Source organism: Belonocnema kinseyi, chromosome 5, assembly GCF_010883055.1.
Source record: "Belonocnema kinseyi isolate 2016_QV_RU_SX_M_011 chromosome 5, B_treatae_v1, whole genome shotgun sequence".
Taxonomy (NCBI): Eukaryota; Metazoa; Arthropoda; class Insecta; order Hymenoptera; family Cynipidae; genus Belonocnema; species Belonocnema kinseyi.
Window position 1 is genome coordinate 68,186,556 of NC_046661.1, and position 12,660 is coordinate 68,199,215.

Here is a 12,660-nt window from a genome sequence, read left to right on the forward strand (position 1 = left end):
ATTCTTTCATTCTAGAATATAAAAACTTGAAGGAAAAACGTTTCACTTATAATGAGAAACAATACACAGTTTCCATTAATTTGGTAATTTGTCATACCCCTGCGAGAAGCATGGTGTCATGCACTAAGTCTCACAATGCCTACTTTGCTTGTCCTAGATGCATCGATGAAGGAGATTACGTAGACCACAGAATGTGTTTTTTGTGCGCAGAAAGTCAGTTGAGAACTGACGAGTCTTTTGCGTTAAGGATGAACAAAGAACGCCATACAAGGGAATCACCTTTTGAACAAATTGATTAAAAATGGTGAGTCAGTTCCCATTGGATATCATGTCATCCTACACAGTATGTTGAAAATAATAAGTGTGCTGTAGATTTACTGAAATGGTATGTCGACTCTTTCAAAATCTTATACGGAGAAAAAAGTGTCGTATTCACTGTTCATTTTCTTCAACATTTGGGCCAGGAACTTTTGAAGCATGGGCCTTTGGATACAAACGCAGCTTATCCGTTTGAAAACTTCATGCAGACTTTGAAAAAAATGATTCACAGACCTAAGGACGCGTTGCCACAATTATTTCGTAAGATAGTTGAAACAGCTAAAAGTTCCGTTGAACTTAATATTGATGTTAATCTACAACTTTTGCTACTTAAAAGATGGTAAAATCATCTCTGAAGAATATATAGCTCGTAAACGAGGAAACCCTATGTTAATTGGGAAGAAGTTTTCTGGCTTAAGCTCATTTCCTCATTATCCTGGCAACTCTCAAAAATTAAGTTTCCGTGTTGCGACAGAATTTTCTAGCACTGAACTGTTTCCAGCACATGAAGTACAAAAGAAAGCAGTGTATTTTCCAATAGAAAGAAACTTAACTTCACAATTAATAAAAATGGGAATAATATAGCTAACAACATGAAGTCACTGGATGAAACTTCTTCTACATGAAACGATCAGATAAATGTTAGTATGAAATCAATTGAATTCTTTAATTTCTATTTTCTATGTTTTTTATAGCAATGTTATTTGCATGCATCATGATAACATGAAGACCTATTGAGGAGGGGTTTTTCAAAACTGAACATATCCACTTCCAAAAATTTTTCAGCAGGGCCAAAAAACATGTACAGCGTGCCAAGTAAACTTTTAAGATCAATTCGACCAACCAATAAATTCGTTCCCCCTCCTTTAGTTTGCTCCCTTAATTACGTCGTTACATCATTGAACCTAACCTAGTTGCAGGGAAAAGTGTTTGAGAAATGTTGGATTTTGCAAAAGACACAAGGAGATGTAGAGTTTTGATAAAAACAAAAAAACTTGGGAGAATCGTAAAGCTATAAAAAATTAAAAATAGAAGGATATAAATTTTATTTTTGAAAAAAGGAAACTGGAATAATATAATTGAATTCTTAGTAACACATTTTAAGAAAAGTATGGGTAGTTAGAGATGGGTAGGCATTGGGTCTTCATCCAGGCATTCACAATCTTCCTGATCTTCTGCTGATGGGAGGTCCTCATCGGGGGCATCTTCAATTCCTTCACACGGGCCTAAGAACCACCTTAAATCTTGATTTTTGCGCCAACTAGCGCCGAAATGTCGCTCAAGAAATTGCAGAACGTCTCTCTTCTTCTCCCTGGTGAGAGCGTTTCGTTTTGGTAGCTCTACGAGAGGCGGCAAATCTTCTTCTTTCCTTCCTTTTTTGACGATTCTCCGAAATTGTTCGGTTGTGGAGTCAAACCTGTAGTTCAAAAGGCAACGAACCTTCGTATACACGGTCCCTGAACGAGAAGTAAACTTCTTGATCACAACCCTTTTTACGTCTCTGATGCCTCCGATTTTCTGATAAAAATCCATAAGATCCTTCAAGTTGTAGAGTGTCCAATCGTTGACTAGATGACGGACTGAGCCGAATTCTTTGTATATCTCATTGTACTGTTGGGAGTTAGTGATGACAGGTAATTTTTCAGCCGTTTCCCGACCCTCCTAAACGCTCTATCTGCTGAGAGAAAACTATGCCATCTTTCCTTCCACTTCATTCCAGGTAAAAAACTTGGGATCTTTCGATGAGTATGAAACGCAACAAAAAGCATAAAACGAAATTTGTCGCCGATAAAATGCCTCACCAATCGGTGTTTTAGGCAAAGGCTGCACTTGCTGCAGGTCAAATACAAAAGAAACCGCGTTTTCATTCGCGTCGGCTTCTTTCATTAGTATGTAAAATTGTTTAGCACGAGTCTTGTGCAATCGTAAATCTCCGATGAGTTTGGATTTCTGCTTCTGACTCGCAGAAGAAATCTCGTTCTTCAACCTGGTGCAAGTTGCGCACACATCACATGCTGGAGATGAGAATCCTATGTTGAAGTCTCTGAGGAAAATGCGATGAAAAAAAGTAAGGCTGACGTGCATTTCAGTAGGAGCGTGGGAGGGGTACAATCGGTACAGCTTTCTCATGGTAAAATTAGGTGGCAAATATACACGCTTACTTTTGCCCCGTCCATAATGTGATTCAGGGCACTTGAGACTCCCAAGAAAGTCCCGAACGTATTGCCGTTTTTCAGCAAATTTTACGGCCTTCCTGTCTCCTCCCCTCTTTTCCCTGAGAACTGTACCCTCACCAACGAGTTTACCCAATCGCACAGCTCGTGCAATGAAAATACTTGGAGCGAAGCAGAAAAATTTTTTGCAAACGGGGGTAGCAACCTTTTTGGAGGATCGAAGCAAAAAATATTTGATGGTCACTTGTTTTGGCTTACTTGGCCCTCCTTTCCCTCCTTCACGACGTATTCTCTTTGTTGGGAAGGCAGAAATAAGACGGGTAAGAACAAGGTCTTGCTTTTCCTTTCCTATAGCCTGATAGAAGAACTTACGGTTGTGACAAATATCTTGCAGGCTCACCTTTTGACACGCCAGGTTCTTCAAGTCATGCTTACAGAGCCGCGGTTTCTGTTTCAGAAAATGAAAGTTATTATCAGTATCGGCATACTTATCATCCTTCTCCTTCTGCTTACGCGATGCTGCTGCATCTGATGCCCTCTTTCGTCCATCAGAGTTTAATTCCCTCACCAAGCCGTCCATCATCCCACAGAAATTCACAAATTCATCCACACAACTGCCCAAGACATTAAAACGCTCGAAAATCTCGCTCAGAACAAGAAAAGCACGAAAACAAGATCACATGGCAACCACACAGGTTTCCTATTCGTAGGTTTCACAGCAACGCGCGTGCTATAACGCTGAACCGCGTGGCCCATAACATTGTCGCGCGATCTATTGAGTAGAGAAGAAATGAATGCACGCGACTGTTCAGGGGCATGCTGCCACCTGTTGAGGAACTGGGGAACAAAAATCAATAAGACAACGAAGATCAGAGAAGTGTGGAGATGGTCACTTTTGAAAAATACATATGCCATCGGCCAAGCAGCAACGCGTGGGAATTTTCACTTTTGGTGCAGACAAATGTGCTTACGCTAATAAATTTTCGGGCGTGGAGATGTTGAGTTTTGAAGAGAACACACGTTTTCGATCAACTATTTCAATGGGAAATAACCACTTTTGAAAGATGAGGTTCGGTCAACTTCAACAAACCATGAATCTCAGCCAGAATCAGCGAAAAAACGAATTTTGACCAGAAGTAGAGATGTTCAATTTTGAAAAACCCCTTCTCTATTGTAACATAATATTCTATTCGTAAAACAAGTTACGTGTATCATCCAAAGTTATTAGAATACAAAATTAATTTACTGATATTATTTACGGCGACTGCTTTCATCCGCCTACAAGAGAAGAGGAAGGTAGGGCAATTGCGGTAGCTACTATCAAAATATGTTCCTATTCATCGGGTATAAATTTGATTTTTTTCACATACTTACTGTTTATTATATAAGAAGCGTAAACATTTTTTGACAATAGGACATTGTTGAATAAACGGTTATTAAATTCTTGTATTTTTATTTGATATCAATAAACTGTTGCTTTAGATGTTAAACAAATTTAAAGAAATATGTTAAATATAGTTTCTATTAATATTTCAGCGAAAGTAAAAATTAAAGTTCTTAACCTTAGCAGGTCACACCTCTTCGTTTGATCTAGTAGATGATACTGGGTAACGGTGATCCCTCTCTACTTTTGAGTAGATGCCATTTAAAAAGTATATGTCTCAAAATTCTGGAAAATTCTTACATGAATTTAAGAGATAGAAAAATATGTTCCGATTATAGGAAGTTGATAGATTTATTATTTGTATTTTTAAAAAATCGGTGAAAATTGGTTATTTTGTTCAACGCATTTTTCTAAAAAATCATTAGTTTTTATATCTTTGAAAGTTTAAGCTAACAATTTATAATTTTACTTTGCAAAATGATATTGTAGCATAAAAATCAGTTCCATGAATAAAGTATTAAAAAAATATATTTATTTTGCATACTGAAGAAGGGCACTTTTTTCAATGAAAGTCAAAGCATTTTCGTAGACCAAAACAATTATTCATTAGAGAGTATTGAAAATTATAAGGTTTAGAGCATTCTATTGGGTCAAATTTGAAAGTATTCCAATATAACTGTTTATATTATCTAACTGCATAAGAGGAACTAGTCTGTTCCCGAGCAATTTGTACGGTGGTACAAGCGATGATCGTTGCACATCGGACTGAGGCAAGAGTAACATTGCATGAATGTTCCATGATCCAGTTTGTGATCACACATTTTTACATCGAGCTCTTAATTGTAATCTTGGTCTATCGATGGCTGGATTGACTTTTTCTTTCGTGCTCAAGATACCCTCAATACTCACCCATAGTATTTAACATCGGCCCAGATGTTTATTCAGTTCCCGTGTGTAATATTGACGACAACCGTAAATGTTAACTCAATTATAACTACGCCGTGCTACAAGTGTCAAAGATTCCATCATATTTCTGATATGTGCCATTCCATTCCGCGTTGTGTGAAGCGCGGAGGCGCACATCTGAGTCACGAATGCGCAAAAGATCGTGAATCGCCGGCTACTTCACTAACTGCGCTGAAGACCACACCGCGAATTGCAGGGTCTGTTCTGCCTTTAAAAAAACCTCTAAAAATGGAATAATAATCAAAAATTCTAAATTCACAAAAAGAAACTACTCCCTTTAAACCAGATGTACAGATTGAACAAAAACAAAATCCGACACATGTAAACACCCTAGTAGTAAATGCCCCAATATCGCAAAAATTACCGCTTTACAGCACAGCCCTCGCCTCTAAATAAAAAATGAACACAATCAAAACTCACACTGAACAGTCATCCAAAATATAAAAACCCACTCATAATCGAGCTAAAGCACCAACCTCCGCGACATTTCCCATCCCATAAAACAAAAACACTCCAGTAATCACTCCCAATAAAAGTTTACCTACTCAAGATATTAAAATAAATCTAGTAAACCTCTTAAAAAGAGCAACAATCTTAACCACCGCTAAAATGGGGGGAAAATCAGCATTACGAAAGATATAAATTCAACTCCCGAGATTATAAGTAATATACTTTCTCTTGATATAGAAAATGGCCAACTTCAATAGCAACACACTAAAAATAATTTTTTGAATGCTCCTGGTATCCTTAAAGAAAGACATTAATTAGTACAGAAATGAAACTAATAGAGGTACCGCGATTCTAATTCAAGAACATATTGATCACCACGAACTAATAATTCCGAAACTTGAAGCCCTCGAAGGTACTGCTAAACAAATCAAAATTCACGGGAAACCATATGCAATAGTCTCGATCTATCAAACTCCCTCTCGCGAATTTACAAAAAATGACTACAGAAGAATATTCAAACTTGCACCCTCGGTAATAGCTGCAGGGGACCTAAATGCCAAACACTTAGCTTGGAATAGCAGAACAACTAACAAAATTGGAAAACAATTATTTGAATTTATCAATGATAAGAATCTCTAAGTTTCAGCACCAGATTCGCATACTTTTTACCCTCACAACACCAAACATAAATCTGACCTTATTGACTTTTCAATTACCAAAAATAACTTCTATACTTATGACACTTGCACCATTAACGAATTAGACTCAAATCATCGGCCAGTTCTTCTAAGACTTTTTACAAACTGTAAAAAAGCTTCGGTTACGCCTGGCTATAATTTTGTAAAAGCTAATTGGCAAATATTCAACTTGACCCGACAAACACTTGTAAATTTTGAACCTTCAATAACAATGAAAAGCATAAAAACTGCCATTCAAACTTCAGTCTCTCAGACCAACATTAACAAATACGATCCACTTCTCAGACCCGAGATTGAAGACCTTGTCCACACTTGCAATAAACTCTGCCGAACGCACCAAAAAACTTAAAGCTGTATTCTTAAAAACGTCATTAACCACCTTCGGATAATTATAGAAATTAAATAATAGTTTAAGATGTTAATTTTGTTTGTCTACTTGGTCATAATCAATATTATTAAAATATTGATTAATTTTTAAGATTGTGAGAAAAACGCTCTCTAGCTCAGCTGGGATATGAACCCAGGTCCTTCAGATTGCTGATCTGATGCTCTACCAACTGAGCTGCGGAGAAACGAGAACACTTTCCTCACAATCTCCGTACAAGCAGAATGTCAACGTCATTTCTTATACTTGTAAGGTTGTTCTTTCTAAACATGAAATTCATATTTTATTATTGATGTAGGTTTTTTGACCAGGGAAATTAATTAATAGTTTAAAATGTTAATTTTGTTTGTCTAGATGGTCATAATCAATATTATTAAAATATTGATTAATTTGTAAGATTGTGAAAAAAACGCTCTCTAGATTCACTGGGATATGAGTCCAGGTCCTTCAGATTGCCGGTCTGATGCTCTGCCAACTGAGCTACGGAGAGACGAGAACAAGAAATATACTTGTACTTGTATATTGTATATTTATACTTGTAAGAAAAATCTTACAAGTATAAAGAATTACGTTGACATTCTGCTTGTAAGGAGGTTGTGAGAAAAGTGTTCTCATCTATCCGTTGCTCAGTTGGTAGAGCATCAGACCGGAAATCTAAAGGACCTGGGCTCTTATGCCAGCGGAGCTAGAGAGCGTTTTTTTCACAATCTTAAAAATTAATCAATATTTCAATAATATTGATTATGGCCAAGGAGAAAAACAAAATTAACATCTTAAACTATTAATTAATTTCCTTGGTCAAAAAACCTACATCAATAATAAAATATAGCAATTAAAGTTCAAGAGCACAGATGCAAAAATTGAAATAAAGAAGTCGGTAAACTTTGAACCAACGATAACTCTATATATCGTATGACTAAAGCCCTAACAAAGCCGCGAACTAATATTGACCCTATCAAAAATCCAGACCAAACGTTCGCGCTCTCTCCTATCGATAAAATAAATTTCCTAGTGGAAAATTATGAATTTAAGTTTGCTCCACACGACGAGCCATCCGATCCTCAGCACATTGCGAAATGTGAAAAAATTGTTCCGAATTTCTCAAAATTCCAAGCACTGACAAATTCAAGAAAATAACCCTTAAGGAACTAACCAAACAAATAAAAAATGCTAGAAATAAAAAACCTCCCGGCCCCGATTCAATTACAAATCTAGTCATCAAAAAGCTTCCTATTTCTTGCCTAAAACTCCTTGGTCTTATCTTCAATGCCTGTATTCAACTAAGCTACTTCCCTAAATCTTGGAAAATAGCTCACATTTTAGTTTTTCAAACAAAAGTCATCCAACCAGCTACATGCCTTTTAGTCTTCTCAATACAATGAGAAAAGTCTTTGAAAAAATAATACTCACTCGCATAAACTTTCACCTCGAGGAAAACAGCATCTTTAATTGGCAATAATACAATTTTAGAAAAGGTCACTCTACGCAGCACATGATGCTTAAGCTAACCGAAGCCATTAGCTTAAATTCCAATCGAACAAAAAATCCGAGTTGGTGTGCCCCAAGGCAGCATTCTAGGACCGGTTTTCTTTATTATTTACGTAAACGACATCCCTGAGGCTTAGGCTAAACTATGGAGAATAAAATTAAACGTTGCAAAGTCAGAATCAATTCTTTTCTCAGTCAAAAGACCAGTTAAAATTGATACTAAGAACTCTGTCCTTCACAGAGAGTTTCAACTACCATACATTTGCTAGGATATCAAAGAAACCACCATTAAATTCTACGAATCTGCATCATCATCACTGTTTGAACATATTTCTCTCTCTAGGAAAATATAATTTTTATCCATTTCGCAAACACGCGATGCCACAAGACTTTCTTATGAAATAAGTCACCCAGGTCGAAGTCGCCCTGCCACCTCCGACCTACTGGAAACTTTCTTCTGTTTTTCGTCCCTATACCCCCACTTCCTTTTCTTCTTCTTTTCCCATCTTTCCTTCTATAGATCGTGTAACAATGCCCAAAAGGGTAACCCATAACAACTTCTTCCAGTCTGATAATTCTTCGGGGAGATCATTAATCGTAAGTGCGCGACGGACGCGGCAAAGCCGCGCTTGCCGCCCACTCCCGTCCATTGGATCTCACAAGAGGGGGCAATAGTTGGGGTCCCCTCATCCCTACCCATTTTTCTTCTTTTCTTCGATTTTACATGACGTCACAAGTTCCATTGTTAAGCGCGGTGGAAAGATATGTTATGCTTTAGACAGCAGACAGGGTCATGGTGACCAAGTATTATCTACTAGGGTTAATACAAAAAATCACCTCCAAATTTGGAATAAAATGGATATTTCTGGGAAAAAATTTCAATCTTAAAATTAATAACAAACTGGAAACCTTTTGAACGAAGTAGAGAAGTTTAAAATAAAGTTATGTCTTCTTGCCTATTATTTGTTTATGTCAAATTTTGAAACATAAATAATTTTTTTGCAAAGCAGAATATAAAAGTGACACATCTTCCAGGTACAAGCATGGTTTGTTATCACGTGTGATGATGGGTGCAGTGCAGTTCCTAACACTTACCTAACACCAGATCGAACATATGTGTATTGTCCACCTGCAGGGATGTCTGTTCGAAAATTTTTGAATAAAGGAGAATCGCCTGGTTCGAATTGGTCATAATACAAAGTAAAATATGTACACGGACCATTTGGTATGTAGCAGAAACTTAACCGTTAATGAATTCTTATATTTCTTATATAGAACATAACATGTAACGAATATGGTTATTTCTACATTCAATTTTTAAAAAACCGCTTTAATGTATAATGACATTAAAGTGAGTGTCTTAATCCTATACAGCAAACATCATCCACATATCTGTTCTTTCAAACAATAAAATTAATGAGAAAAAATTTTTCGAAACATGAGTGAACTAAAGTTATGTATGAGATAAACAATAATGAATAATATTTTTACACAGCAACCGAGGAACAAGCAAGAAATACTGAAAAGCAAAGTGCAAACTTATCTAGTTCTGATGAGTGAATGCATAATAACATTATTACAAATCCGAGAATTTTGGAAAAACGTCCTGCATGTCCAAAAAAAATGAGTTCTTTCGATGAAGATGAACTGAGTAAGCAAAAATTTTATCACACTTGTATTAAATTAATTAATTTTCATGTAATTATTTTATTAGTAAATGAACTTTAATGAAATTCCATTAAATTAATTCATACCCGATAAGAAGTGAAGGATAGAGAAAAATTATTATTTTCAGATTTCAGCGCAAAAGTGAAGATTATTCTATTATTTTGAATGCGCGATTTTTTCATCTGTCTAAAATGCCACCATAAGAATAAGATACCTCCTAAACTTATTCACTTCTATTTCCATAGCGAACGCGCTACAGTTTTCTATTCTCCCAAACGGAACGTGTTTTCAATATATTTAATTCCTTCTAATTAGTTTAAGACGTTTAAATAAATTATTAAAATATGTATAAATATAAATTTGAATATTTTTCGAATTTATAAGTTATAAAAAGATTAAATAATAAAAAATAGGTTAAATAAATGTTTTCGTGAAAGTTTACTAAGCCGATTAAGAGGAATAGGATTGGTACTTTTCTGTCCCCGTTGGGGGATTTTTAGACGGAGGAAAAATCGCGAATTCATAGGAATACAAATTCTTAATTTTTCTGAATCCAAAGCTTATTACCGGGCACTCTGATAACTTGCATTTGTACGCGGCTTCGAATGAGGTCCTCCTTACAGTGCAGAATAATTAATTGTGTATTTGTGAACATTTTTATATTACTTTAGAAAAAACTTCTTAAATGTCGGCGCGTACAAATTCCTATAGAAATACACAGTAAATAATCTCGATTTGATAAGAATCCAGATGTAAACTCATTTTGAGCGCCCATAGCGCTCGAGTGGGTGACCATCTGCAACGTACGACCGGTTTGTGTATTTGCTTTTATTACTAATATTACACAATTAAACCATTTGCCTTTCGGGGTAGGCGTGACTCACTTGGTGGGGAAAGCAATAATGTGAGGAGGGGATAGAAAATTTTTATACTGATCCAGAATTCTCGTGTTATTTCTGTAAATAACACGTTTGTTCCGCAACACTGCTCCGACTCAGGATGCTGATCAATCTCTCTAGCAATCACCCCAAGTGAAGATCCGCAAAAAGTCGTTATGTAAGGTTTTCCACTTGGGTTCATTAGGGTTCAAGGTCTTTTGTTTGGTTTCAATTAATATATAGTAGGAGGTTTTCCTCTCCTCTGGCAAAATGTCCAAGCAAATGCGAGCACTTTTAATAAAATTACATGCAATTGCGGGTTATCACTGGTTGTAATTCAATGCCTGCAGTAATTGTTGCCCAAGTTAGTAAAAGAAACATCTTCACAGATCCGTACACAGTGAAGTGGAGTCGTCTGGCGGCATATGTACTTACATATTCATGCTAAAGTACTTCCATGATTCTTAAGCAATGAGGATGATCCAAAAACAGATCTCTGTTTTACCGAGATTTTAAAAATAAATTAGCATAGTACAATCAAATTTTACCATCATAAAATTTGTCTGTTTTCTTATTTCTTATAATTACATAGTGCATAAGTTAAAATGACCATTACTGGGACAGTTAGGAAAAGCTAACCCACATAAACACAATTTTAAAAAAGGTAATTGGAATTTTTGGTACAAAGCCGTTATAATTAGAGGCGATTTAGATCGATTAAAACAAAAAATACATCATTAATTTTTTGATTAATTAATATAAATAGGTAGTTTTTAAGCTAGTCAGATTGCTCATTAGTGCAACACGAATTTTTAGGCATATCCTTAAATGGGACACCAAAGAAGCCAATACTGGGACAGAGAAAATCCAATGTGGTTCACCAAAATAAAATGGCACACTTTACTTATAATTTATTGCAGAATACATGAAAAAGCAAGAATAGATTGTGATCACCGTTTAATTGTTTATTCTAAAAAAGTTGATTAAAGTAGTTTATTGAAACCTCTAATTCTAACCTGAAATTTTTCAAACTGCTGAGGTAAGTAATTAAATAACTCGTAAATTAAATTTTTAAATAAAATTAGTAAGTGTGCATTAAAATTTAATATTATAGATTAATATTATCGATTTACTTGCAAATTAAATTGTTTGGTAGTAAATTTTTAATTGGCACTCATCTTAATTCAAGTCAATACATAAATTTGAAAAAGGATTGAAACAATTTAAATTATTTTTTGGTTAAAATTTTATTAACTGAAAAATCTGCTTTGATTAATGTTTGAACTATTTTGTTTAAATCAGTTTGGAAGAATTAAAAAACCCAGCATAAGAAAAGAGATAGGACGTAGATTAAACTGTAGTCATATACATAGACCATGGAGAGAACTGTTTCACATAACATTCTTCTTATGAAAAACTCAATAATTTACGAATCGATGCGTTTCAAATATTACAAATTATCTTAGAAATCTCCATAAATCTATGTATATGACTACTGTTAAATCTACGTCCAATCTCTTTTCTTATGATGGCTTTTTTATATCTTACAAGCTGATGAAGTCTGGCGTCGACGGACGAAACATGTTTTAATAACACCACAATAAATATAAACTACGGCCAGTAGACAAAAACTACAAGACCATCCTTTGATTATTATTTCATCTGGCCAAAACCCCAACACCAGTTTATATATATTTTGTTTCGAAAATTTATCATTTCAATTATGAATTACTTTTTTTTAGAAAAATGCAACTGTTTTGTTGCAAATGATATCATTAAAGTAGAAAATTTAACAATTTGGTTGAAAATTTGTCTTTTTTCGGTAAAAAATCTTATTTGGTTTAAAATTTATGTCATGTTCAATTTGTAATTAAAACATCTTTTGTTTGAAATATCAACTATTACATTTTTTGATAAAAATGAATCTTTTTTGGTAGAAAATAAGTCTTTCTTACTTTAAAATTCAAGAATTTGTTAGTGGATTGAGTATTCAGTTAACCAAAAAAGTTAAATTCTGATCAAAAACTATAAAGTTGATATTTCAACCAACAAAGATTTCAATTATATACTGAAATCAGTCGAATTAATTTAAAAAAAAAACGAATTTCCAATCAAACTACTGAAACCTCAGCCTAAACAGATTAATTTTCAACCACAGTTGCATTTTTGCTCAAGAAAGATTAAATTCATAATAAAAGAGATACGTTTTCGCACCAAAAAGACGAATTTTCAAAAAAAAAAAAAAATAGTT

General features: G+C 34.8%; 1 long non-coding RNA gene across 1 annotated transcript in view; it reads left to right on the forward strand.

Annotated features, from left to right (window-relative positions):
- The window catches only part of LOC117173286, a 26,404-nt gene continuing 13,744 nt past the window's right edge, over positions 1-12,660 (forward strand). Inside the window, exons 1-3 of the long non-coding RNA XR_004467153.1 lie at positions 1-959; positions 8,899-9,088; positions 9,359-9,514. This is a non-coding gene — a long non-coding RNA (uncharacterized LOC117173286). The remainder of the gene's footprint in view (positions 960-8,898; positions 9,089-9,358; positions 9,515-12,660) is intronic.